Source organism: Ambystoma mexicanum, chromosome 3q, assembly GCF_040938575.1.
Source record: "Ambystoma mexicanum isolate Mex_15411 chromosome 3q, UKY_AmexF1_1, whole genome shotgun sequence".
Lineage (NCBI taxonomy): Eukaryota > Metazoa > Chordata > Amphibia > Caudata > Ambystomatidae > Ambystoma > Ambystoma mexicanum.
The window spans coordinates 857,251,909-857,264,978 of NC_090926.1; the positions used below are offsets into that span (position 1 = coordinate 857,251,909).

Consider the following 13,070-nt stretch of genomic DNA (forward strand, 5'->3'; position numbering starts at 1 on the left):
ATCAGACACGGTGGCTTTTGGGAGATGGTTTCATAATGAAGTGTTCCTTATCATTATTCTCAATTTTTGAAGTAAGATGTTGAAGTCTAATGGGGATTAGAAAAAGGCGATTTTTGCATGTGTAAACATATAGGTATTAAAAGATGTCTTTGAAAGCACTCGAACATACAGCTGCCCACATGTCCATGTCAAGAGGGTCAGCATCTAGCTTTGCATGCAGTGAAGCTTGGCTCATTGCTTCCATTTTATGTAGAGGACTACCAGTCCCAGAATGCAAAGCAATGTTAGGTTTTCTGAATGACCAAAAACGGGCCAAAGGAATATGGCTTTCTTCAAACATATTGTCGGAGTTGACCAGGATCTGGGTGTCTGAGTTTTGCACGTGGCATGTGCAGTATAGATCAGTGGATGGCATTGTATTTGTTAAAGATACACACTGATAAAACCTGAAGTGATGTTTGCGGGAATCTGCCTTGCATCTGCGGCCTTCGGTTTTCCCGTCCTGTTATGGCCGCGCCCCTCACTCATCACCTCGGTGGACACACTGGGCTCTGTTTTGAGAGTAATCTGTCCCTGATTCCTCAGATCAGTGCTACCCCAAAAACTTGCTTTTTCTCCATGAAGCCATTGAGGAAGATTCCCCCTCCTATGACACGTCATCAGAGACCAGCAGTCCCATCAGCTGTGGTTGCGTCTTATCTTGATTACCACAAGGTACTATATAGTAGCTAGAGAGGCGTTCTTCTGTCCAACCTCCAGATTATCCAAAATGTTGCAGGGCGGCTTGCACAGCTATTCCCCCAACAGGTCCACCAGTACCGACCTTTTAAAAAAAACTGCACTGGCAATGTTGGCCTGGTTTAGTGATCCCGTAACTCATTACGACCCTGCCGGTCCGCTAACAACTGTGCTGGTAGGCTTAGCGCCACCGTTATTACCGGACTTGCAGAGTACAAGTTTGCGGGTCGGATATACTCCCACCCGCCAGGTCTGACCTGGAGGGCGGAACAGCACCCGCTCGCAGACTTTGGCGGTAGCACCGGCACCATTGTAAATGGTGCCGGTGCTACCGTCCTCCCCATTCCCATTCAAATGGGCATAATGGAGATAGAGCCTTCTGGAGTCTGGCGCTGTGGTCCGTGCCCAGCTGCATTGGGTGATAGTGCTCTATAAAAGATCAACACGCATGCAAGTATCGGCATAATCATTTGGGGTACCCTTAAATCATGATGCCATTTAACCTTTCAGTGAGTTGGCAAGACAAGACCTTATTGTGTCCAGCTCCCTGCCACCTGACACCTGGAGGCCCGTTTAGAGTAGGTTTGAGGGGCTCCATCCACTGGCTAGGCCACATCCTGCCTTGCCTTGCTTTCTTCCAGCCACTGGCTAGGCCACATCCTGCCTTGCCTTGCTTTCTTCCAGCCACTGGCTAGGCCACATCCTGCCTTGACTTGCTTTCTTCCAGCCACTGGCTAGGCCACATCCTGCCTTGACTTGCTTTCTTCCATCCACTGGTTAGGCCACATCCTGCCTTGACTTGCTTTCTTTCAGGTCCATACATGAATTATTTTCCAACACTCTTGCCCAGATTTGGAGTGTGGCCATGGGGGTGTCGGGGATGAGCGAGAGGACAGACGTGGCGCCAGAAGCTGCGCCATGTTTAGGGTTCTCCATGACTGGCAGTTTCCGGGCCCTAACACCACTAATGCTGCATTTCTTTCTTTTTTGCTGCGGTGCACCTTGGCATGGAAACCGTGCATGCAGCATCGTAGCACCCGCCAAAAGTGCAGGGCCATGGCTTGGAGGCTGATAGCGCTGTATTCCTTTTTCCTGACACAAATATGGTGGGAAGCTATGGACGGCATATGCCACCTCAAGTGGGGTTTGATCCTGCTATGGGCACCGGTCTCAATGGTGGTAAGAGAATGGAGGTGGTGTGTCACTAGGGGGAGCTCATCCCTAGTCGACAAATCTTGGATTTTTTGTTGAAATGCAACCGTGCTTCCTATCATATTTAAAGCTTAGTGACATTTGACTCCATATAGAAAACATGGCACATCCGTGCACAGAACGCAGGGGCTGATGAAAGGTAATTCATTAGAAGGAGGATGCAATATTGTAGTTACTTTGATATCAATACTTATTGCTTCACTATATTTGAAGGCGAAGGAGATTATGTGTAAATAAATGCTAACATGCTTTTCTGTGCAGTGAGCGCTGTGTAAAACAGGAAATGTGTACCAGCGCTGACAATTTAGCTTTTTAAAAAAGTACCCAAAGTGTTTTCACAAATGTAGCCGGTCCTAGCACATGGTTCGAAAGCGGGTCATCATACCATGAACATATGAAGGTCAGTTTAATAACTGATTTTCTCTGAAGGCAGTAGTTACTTAAACTAAATTCGAAATTGAGAGCCAGTTAAGGGGAGTCATTTCTATTCCCATAAAAGATAGCGCCCATTTAAAACCCATGCAACCCCTCATTTTTCAATTACACAGTGAGATTCATATGTAATCTGAAAGGGGGAGGAGGGTATGTACACCTGTTCAAAACAATATGACATATTCTTCCCGTTTGGGAACTGAAATTGTGTGTGTTTCAAATTGTAAACATTACTTTGCTATCCAAAAACCTGCAGCAGTCCAAGTAAACATAATGTGAACTGCACAGACCTTTTATTAGCCCACAACATCGCAATTATTTGAGAATTAGGAAATGGGAGAGATGCAGGAGTTCTCTGATTCTATATATTGCTGGTGTTATGGGGGAAAGTAAAGGTCTTTGATTCATGTGCAAATGTGACTTTGTGTAATGTGGAGATGTGTTTGTGAAGTCAAGAATTTTGAAATATTTACCGTCAAGCAGAAGAAGTGTAATTGAAATGTCTAGTGTTATTCAGAATGTAACATATACATAGAACTGATCTTGGAAATTAGTGCTTGTGTGTGGGAAATAGTGAGATTAATGCAGGCAGGTCCGTTTCGTTTTTGTAGCAGGCCTGTCTGTGATTGTGTAACATTGTGGGGACTTCCTCGGTATTAAGCTGGAGACCACATTTGCCTTGATTTCACCTATAATATCTGTATTCAAATGAATTGGAAGCTTGATCAAACTGCCTGTTTCTTGCCCAGAATTGTGGGATGGGACTGTATAATTAGAGGGTTTTGAGAGGGGTTGCCCACCTGACGTAATACATATGCATTGACCAAAGAATATCTTACAGATGTTGAGAAGGGTTTTAAAAATAGTGATGAGCTAATTGGTATCATTTTGATCCTCCATTACCCATTTGCCAATATTCTAACTGGTGCCCTTCAATTTACCATGTTTTTATTTGTATTGCGTGCCAGCTCCCCCTGTGGGTTTGAACCCTTGCAGAGTGCCATGTTGCCACCATACTTAGATACTGATTTGCTCACCCCGTCTATCAGTGCAGTGCTACTAGCTGAGTTGGTATGTGTTGACACTGCTTCCACCAGAATCAATTGCAGATCATCCTATTGACTAAGGTTAGCCATTTCTCTTGGTGGTGCATTGCAAAGTCGGTTTCAGCGCCTGGTTTTGGATGGAAGATCCAATTTGCACTGAATAGCGTGATGGTCTGCATAAGCGGTGAGTTGTTCTGTGGGCATTCCTGGTGCACCCTTCAATAGAATTGTGATCCTATCTGTGGCGAGGTTACGGGTGGGTTCTGATGGGTGAATCACTAGATCATTCCACTTGGTGGCAAGGTATATATGGTGTGGGAGGTCTCCTGTTATCAAAGTGAACATGAAGGTCCCCTAGTATTTTATTTTTTATTTATTCATTACATTTTTTTGACAACAAAGAAGAAACAAACAGGCTTCATGACATACTGGGCATGCAAGTTACAAGTGCAATACGTCGATTATCCCCATGCGGGATGTGGGCATAATGAACCTTCACTTGGCAGCCAGTCCTCCCACAGGGGGGCAGCCACCCCTGCCCAGCATTAAATGGGTTCCATAGCTTTTTCGCAAGCCTCCCAGCCACCTTGCTTATCCCTGGCACCTGTATACCCCATCCCAACATCAGTACAAATGCACATGTAGCTATCTCCCCACAACATCCACAGACATGGTTAAGAATCTCGGGGTACATTTATCGAATGGTTCAGAATTCCGAGGGGAGACTCCTGTTATTCCTGGTGGCTTCTCATCGGTGGCGCGGCTGATGTTCCAAGGTCCTCTAGTATCGGTCCCAAAGTATCATTAAGTAGAAAAGACTCTGTTTCCGTAACTAGATGCTACACAATAATGATGGCCGCGGTATGTATCATAGCCACAAAGTCGGGATAACATCATGAATCATGATGAATTTACACACAAGCCTTTTGTAACAATTTGATAACTTGACAGGGAAGGGGTCATGCAAACAGTGCTTTGAGTGAACCCCCTCCAGCCTCCTCCCTCCCTGACATACACAAGCGGGGTCCCCGTTGCTAGTGCAGTGGGTGCAGAATTATCAAGCCAGAACTACCTGATAAAGACTATGGGCTCATTTCGAGTTTGGCGGTCATTCAGTGAAATTACCGCTGAACAACCATCAAACCGAATTACATTTACCGGCAATTGGTTCTGTGGGTTGACCACGGGATTACAAGTGACAGTGTGAAGCCCCATTTTTTTGAGCGCATAGGACTGTATGGGGACATGCAGTAATTCTGCCGATTTTGCTGATTTTTACCTCCAGCATGATGCTTCAAGGGAAACTCGATATTTGGCGGAATTAGCCCATAATTCAAGTTTTACTTGAGAGATCCGGGCATAGAGTTCCTTTTTTCATTGGCCTAGTCATCTGTGATTCATTGGAACGCAGGGAATTAGTTAATGTGTGTGTTTTATTCCTTATGGCTAGCTGCTTGTTATATCCGCCCTACGTCCCGCAGCGCGCTGACGTAGGGCATGTTAATAAAAGCCCCGCCCGCTGAGTGGGAGGCAGTTCCGGGCGAAGCTGAGCCAGCGTGTGTGTGTTTCTTTGCGCTCCCCTGCCAAGGCCGCGCCCAGGCCATGCGGCCTTCTTGGACCGGAGCCAGCCCCTCGTGCCGGGCCTCCGGCACAACGCAGGACATAACAATGGCGACGAGGAAGTGAGCGAGCATCCACGCGCTCCGGAGACCACACGGTCGCTCCGTACGAATTTTTGGACACCCGGTGGGGGCCTCACGACCACGTGACCCCCACCCCCAAAAAAAAAAAAAAAAAAAAAAAATTTTTTTTTTTTTTTTCTCTTTTCATCCCCTTTTTCCACACCTCATCCTCGCAGGGTGAAGAAAAAAAAAGAGTTTTTTTCACGTGTCGTCCCAGGCACCACCAGCACGTCGTCTCCTGCACCAATCCATCGGAGCACATGTGCCGGTAGGACGCTGCATCACCACAGGGCACGCACGAACCTGAAAGGCAGACACTCGGCGACTGAGCGCACGCATCACCATGGCGACTGGGCTATCTACCCCTGGACCTTCCACACCGTCCAGAATGGCGGCAAACCTGTCCATGGCGTCACCACCGCCTCGCACGCAGGGAAGTTCGTCGACGTTGATCCAACCATTCGACCCATTCACGGATCCATCGTCCAGTGGGCCTAGATGGCAGCTATGGCTACAGAAGTTCGAGATGGCCATGGAATGTAAGGACGTCACGTCATCCAGAAAAATGAAGGCTCATCTACTCCTTAGTGTGGGCGACGAGGTGCTGCGCATCTTTAACTCCCTGGAGGTGGACGACGGCCAAGATGCATACCAGAGCGCGAAGGACGCTCTGACAGCACATTTTCTCCCGCAATTGAATCCAGACTATGAAACCTTCATCTTCTGCACGACCATCCAGGCCACCGACGAGACCCTCGACGCCTACCACACGAGGCTGAGGAAGCTGGCCATGTCGTGTGAGTTTACGAACACTGAAAGGGAGATTAGGAGGCAAATCATAAATGGAATTCACTCGGAGAAGCTGAGGCGTCTCGTGCTCAGTGAGAAGGGTATCCCTCTACAGCGCATCCTGGAACTGGGCCGACAAAGGGAGCTTGCCCACTCCAGGGCCGCAAACATGGAAGTGACCCTACAAAAACTCCAGCCGTCACTGTCCACAGCATTGGTGGCTCAAATCTCGGACAGACAATCAACGAGGAGCGAATATGGCAGCGGTTACACCCAGAACAGGTGGCAGCCTCGAGCACCAGGACCAACTGAATGTGGATGGTGTGGTGGCCAAAGGCACGGAAGGCGAAATTGCCCGGCGCAAGGCACCACGTGTGGAGCATGTGGCCGGAAGGATCACTACGCGAAAGTGTGCAGATCCGTGAGTACGCCGTTGCAGCCCCCACAAGGATCCCAGGAGAAAGGGTCATCGAAGAAAAAGAAACAAGCCAGCGCGAGGAGGGTAGCGGTAGTCAACTCCTCGACGGAAGAAGAAGGAGATGATCTCTCAGCCCTACGACAAACAGCAGGCACGGAGAACGAAGGAAAGGGCCGAAAGGTATACTTAGTATCGACACTAAACCAAGGGCCAGCCCAGTCGAAAAGAACCGCCAGGCGACGAAAATGCATGGTCAACATACAAGGCCAGGACATACAAATGACCATCGACACGGGGGCGTCGGTAAACGTCATGCCAACCACCGTTTTCCGAACCCTCGCTCCACGACCCGAGCTAAAATCCACAGACACTCGACTATTTGCCTACGGCAGTCGAAAACCTCTACCAGTCATCGGGAGGTTCCGCACCACGCTTGAGCATGGTGAACAGAAGTTGTGGTCGAAGATCTACGTCGTCAAGGCGGGAATTGAAAGCCTGTTGAGCGGAGATGCGGCTGAAGACCTGGGCGTGGTAAAATTCATATGCCACGTTGACGACACATCCGAGGTCGAGAACTTTCTCAGGCAGCACCCCATGCTACAGAGGGGGATAGGCTGTCTCAAAGGAAAGACCATCAAACTACATATTGATCAGTCAGTGCAACCACGCGCAGTAAGACACCGACGGACACCTTTCCACATGAGGGAACAAGTCGAGAAGGAGTTAAGGTCACTCGAAGCCGCTGGTATTATCGAAGAAGTCACGGGACCAACATCATGGGTTTCCCCGATGGTGGTCACCCGGAAGCCCAAACAGCCAGGGAAAGTTCGGATCTGCATTGACATGCGCCTGCCCAATGCAGCCATAAAGAGAGAGCGACACATAACGCCGACAATCGATGAAATCATCACTGACCTCACGGGATCGTGTGTGTTCTCGAAGGTAGACCTAAAGGCGGGGTACCACCAGCTGAAGCTACACAGAGAATCGCGCTACATCACCACGTTCTCAACCCATTTGGGCCTGAGGAGGTACAAGCGCCTGAGTTTCGGCATATCGTCGGCCGCGGAGGTTTTTCAACAAACCATCCAGGAGGTCATCAGAGGCATACCAGGGGTACTGAACGTGAGCGATGACATCCTGATACATGCACCGGACATCAAGGAACACATCGTGAGACTGAAAGCACTACTGGGCAGGTTGGAAAGCGCCGGACTCACAATCCATCGAGAAAAGTGCGAATTCCTAAAACCAGAAATTACGTTTTTTGGATACCGGTTCGACCGCACCGGCATATCGCCTGATCCCCAGAAAGTGGCGGACATACAAGCTGCCAGCCCCCCCATGACTCCCACCGAGGTGCGCAGTTTCCTGGGTATGGCCACCTACTGTGGCAGATTCATTCGGAACTTAGCAACACTATCCGAACCACTGAGGGAGCTAACAAAGGCCAGCACCAAGTGGGACTGGGGACCCGAATGCCAGGAGGCATTTGAGAACATAAAAGACTCCCTGTCAACGGACACCAGGATGGCCTACTACGACACGGACCTCCCGACAGAACTATTTGTGGATGCCAGCCCAGTCGGACTCGGAGCAATCTTGATGCAGGTCACGAAAGAGGGTACAAAAAGGTCGATTGCTTATGCATCCAGGGCACTCACTGCAACGGAACAAAGGTACTCCCACATAGAGAAGGAGGCAATTGCCGTTCTATGGGGATGTCGACATTTCCACATGTACCTATATGGGCGCAAGTTCACGGCGATCACCGACCACAAGCCCCTGCTACCAATCTTCATTGGGTCATCGGCACACCCACCAGCCAGAATCACCAAGTGGCTGCTACACCTCCAGCAATATGATTTCGAACTTGTCTACCAACCGGGCAGCGGCAACCCCGCGGACTTCCTGTCGAGACACCCACGACCAGCCACCCAGCAGGAAGTGTTAGTCGCCGAAGAAACGGAGGAGCACATCTGTCAAGTGGTCCACACCATGAGGCCCAGAGCGATAAACATCGAGGACATTACGACAGAAACCCAGAATGACCCATGTTGCGATCTGGTAAAGGATGCCATCTTGTCAGGCAACTGGAAAGACTTCATGTCGCATACACGCAATAGAACCGAGGGGGCCAAGGCGTTCCTAGCAGGCATGTTCACGGTTCGACAAGACCTCTCGATCACTGAGGAAGGGCTCCTGCTAAGGGGTGACCGCATCATCATACCCCCAAGGCTGCAAGACAGGATAGTTGCCCTAGCGCATGAAGGACACCAAGGGCTTGCAAGGACAAAGGCACGGATCCGACACAGGGTTTGGTTCCCTCACATTGACGATCGAGTGGAGGACTTAGTGAACACATGTCTACCCTGCCAAATAACGAGTGGACCCCCTGACCCAGAACCGATCCTATCGGCCGAGCGTGGCCGGGCACGATGGGAAGCGATCAGCATTGACTTTTGCAAAATCAGAGAGGGGCTACATCTACTGGTGGCAATCGATGACCACTCACGATATCCAGAGGTCGAGATACTGGAGTCCACCGCCGCGGAAGTGGTCATCCCGGTGATAGAAAAGATGTTTGCCACCCATGGTCTGCCCACGACCATTAAGAGTGACAATGGACCCCCATTCACAGGGGAGGAATTCAGGTCAGACCTACAGGAACTGGGCATCAAATACCACCATATCATGCCAAGGTGGCCGCAAGCTAATGGGGACGTCGAGCGTTTCATGAGAACTATCAACAAGGTACTCCGAGTATCTAAGGCAAACGGCAGCCCATGGAGGATCGACCTGTTCCGTTTCCTAAGGAACTATCGTGTCACCCCCCACAGCACCACGGGCATACCACCCGCTGACCTTATGTTCGGAACTGTCATCAACTCGTCGATTCCCCATCATCCAAGCAGAACCCCTGACGACATCGACCATGCACGTGTGGAAACGAGGAGAACACGTGCCAATGCTCACATGAGCGCCAAAAGAAGAGCAAGGCCCTCGAACCACAGAGTGGGCGACCAAGTCATCATGTTGCGAAACCCCACAAAATCCAAGATGGACACCAGGTATGACGAACTGCCATGGACTATCAGCAACCGGCGTGGGACCATGATAACGGTCACACGGGGAGGTCGGGACGTAACAAGGAACGCCTCCTGGTTCAAGCCCGTGCCCCAGCACCTCTGGACGGATGGCGAAGGGCACCACGACGACAACGAGCAACAAAGCAGCGACGTGCCGGCGCAAGACCCCCAGGAAGGATCTGCGGGGGATTGCAGCTGGCAATCACCGAGACTACCCAGCAGTGAGGACACATGTACTGAAGGTGAGCAGGCTGACGAGCCGAGCGGGGACAGCCCCCAAGCGAAGCGGTACAGCCTGAGAAAGGCCACGAGGCCGCCTGCGAGGCTGAATGACTATGTATGCTAATCTCCCCAGCAGTGGCAGAAGTGTTATAGTTGAGCATGCGTTTTACGTTTATGTTGTTTAGGTCATGTTGAAATAAAGGAGGAAGGTTATATCCGCCCTACGTCCCGCAGCGCGGTGACGTAGGGCATGTTAATAAAAGCCCCGCCCGCTGAGTGGGAGGCAGTTCCGGGCGAAGCTGAGCCAGCGTGTGTGTGTTTCTTTGCGCTCCCCTGCCAAGGCCGCGCCCAGGCCATGCGGCCTTCTTGGACCGGAGCCAGCCCCTCGTGCCGGGCCTCCGGCACAACGCAGGACATAACACTGCTGACATGTCTTCAAGCCCCAGCCCAGCATTGTCAGGCTTTGAAATAAGCTGCTTGATTGCCCAAGCAGATGCCCTGCTGGCATTGCTTTGCTGTACCCGCTGTGATCGTCTGTTTACCAGTGACCCAAGGCTTAGAATTCCTTGAAAGAAGTAGGGGTAGAAACACAGGCCGCTACATCCTAGGAAATGTAACTGTAGGCGTGTGTGAAAAGGAGAACATGGCCAGAACCCTTTTAGCCTGCTCCTTCCTTCTCTGGCTCGACAGGTGTCCAGCTGAACATTGAAGCATGAGCATGCGCCGCAGCATTTGGCCATCACCTCTGGTGAGGACTTCTGGGAGAGCGAGTCCTCTGAAAGAGGTTTGCAGGATTTGAAGCTCGCCTGGCCCTAAAGCATGCCCTCTGGCCTGGCGGGAACCCAGCAGATGAGGGTGTGCGACTTCATGAATGTGGTGGCCTCTCAGAGAGGTGTGCATTCAGTATTGTAGAAGGGACTTTCTTTGGATGGAGGATGATATGTAGGGTGACCAGATTTAAAAAGTAAAAATCCGGGACAGGGCAACTAACATAAAAGTAGGACTAACTCTTGAAAGTGTCTGTAAAGGCACTACACTTTTGCGGCGTTTGGAGGAGAACGGGGTTTAAGTGTTACTGTTCCAATAAACACATATTATAATTAATTTATTTCAAACTAACACTACCTTAAATTGTAAAATGCAGCATTTCTTCTGTGCGAGATTGTGCATTCCTGCCTGCCAGCTATAAAAGACCTACTACAAAAAACCGGGACCACTGCAGTTTCCAATGGAAACATAATCTTGAGAAAGGGGGACAGAGCACCAAAAACCATGACAGTCCCAGCAAAACAGGGAAGTCTGGTCACCCTAATGACACGTGTGCTTGTAAACTGCAAATTGCCACTGCAAACATTAAGAAGTTTGGAAATTCTTGAGAATCTAATGAGCTTCTACTTGCTTCCCCCACTGAAAATGCATAATAATAGTAATGCCAAACTCGAGCTCCTGACTCCTCAAGCCTGCTCAATCACGGAAAGCCGAGCCACTATTTATTAGGTCTTTCTTTTAAGTTGCCATGGCATCAACTTTCTTCAGTGACACTCGAGCCACTGCAAGTGGATGATGTCAGCTCCCTTAGTCTCTCTTCTATGTTTCCTGATCTCCTGGAAGAAAAACTACTGTGAAGCCGATTATAACACGCAAAAGAAACTTGAAAATGTGTATTTGGCTTCCCCTTCGATCTCCTTCTCAAATACATTTTATAAGATGATTTGTAAGAATACAAACCTATGTGATGGGATGCCTTTGCTCTCTAACCGCACAATTCAAAGTAATCTCTCACCCTTCTAAACAAGAACAGAAGCCATCAGGCCCAGCCTGTAAGAGGAGGAAACATGCGGTTCTGATAGGTAAACAAAGCTTTACGTCATTCTCACCACGTGCACTAGCTTTCAATTGTTGTGTATGTCCTCTCGAATTTTCCACAAAGGCCCTCTGTCTGTTGCCACAGAATAACCTCCCCACCACCCACCAGAGCAGTTTGAAGCATTCTGTGGGCAGTGGAAGATGCCTCAAATTTTTTCACGAGCCCCGGTTCTATCTACATCCGAATTTCCCCATCTGGAGGACGTTCTGCTGATGACGTGAGCTGTGCAAGAAAACTCCTCTACCCAGTGCTACATCCGGTGCCAAAGGACTCAGAAAATACCTAACACTTCACCTGGAGGATTAAGAGTGTCTTTATCCTCTCATGTGCCTCATGCCGAACAACACCCAGCATTACCATTCTCATTCATTAATCAATCAATCTTTTATAGCGCTCGAAGCGTTGTCTTCCTTCCAAGACAAACACGTTTCCCCAGAGCTGTTCTACCTACACAGACTCGGTTAGTCACAGCCTAGGTTATTCACAGCCTCGGTTATTCACAGCCTCGTTAATCACAGCCTTGGTTATTCACAGCCTCGGTTAATCACTGCCTCGGTTAATCACAGCCTCGGTTATTCACAGCCTCGGTTAATCACAGCCTCTGTCAATCACAGCCTCGGTTATTCACAGCCTTGGCTATTCACAATATTGGTTATTCACAGCCTCGGCTATTCACAGCCTTGGTTAATCACAGCCTTGGCTATTGACAGCCTTGGTTATTCACAGCCGTGGTTAATCACAGCCTCGGTTATTCACAGCCTCGGTTGTTCACAGCTTTGGTTAATCGCACGGTTGTTCACAGCCTTGGTTATTCAAAGCCTCGGCTATTCACAGCCTCGGTTAATCACAGCCTTGGCTATTCACATCCTCGGTTAATAGCACGGTTATTCACAGCGTCGGTTATTCACAGCCTTGGTTATTCACAGCCTCGGTTAATCACAGCCTCGGCTATTCACAGTCTCGGTTATTCACAGCCTGGGTTATTCACAGCTTTGGTTATTCCCAACTTTAGAATGTGCTCCTTGATTCCTTCTGGGAGGGATCAGAAAATGAACCTATAATGTTCAATCCCCCAACTTGCTTAGTTAAGGATTACACTCATACTATCAGGGCATGATGGAAGACTTTTTAGCAACACGGTGTGCGCTATCAGTGTAACCACACTTATGGCAGTTGTATGTCCACAGCGTATTTTGTACATACACAGCATGATGTACAGAATCATTCACTTTTCTAAAAGTGTGCTATAAATTGTGTCATAATCTGAATACGTTTTGAATGGCTGTTTCCAAACTGGTAACCCTCTCCTCGTGCACCAATCAGCCCTTTTACCTTTTTCCACTTACAGAAACAGGTTCCTTTCCTAAAATGTGTGTTATTCTGAATAAGCTTTGAATGGCTGTTTCCAAACTGGTAACCCTCTCCTCGTGCACCAATCAGCCCTTTTACCTTTTTCCACTAACAGAAACAGGTTCCTTTCCTAAAATGTGTGTTATTCTGAATAAGCTTTGAATGGATGTTTCCAAACTGGTAACCCTCTCATCTTGCACCAATCAGCCCTCTTACATTTTTGTG

General features: G+C 49.1%; 1 protein-coding gene across 1 annotated transcript in view; it reads left to right on the plus strand.

Moving 5' to 3' along the window:
• The window catches only part of RAB11FIP4 (RAB11 family interacting protein 4), a 1,742,713-nt gene that overhangs the window by 470,446 nt on the left and 1,259,197 nt on the right, over positions 1-13,070 (plus strand). The gene's annotated exons all lie outside the window — the stretch shown is intronic.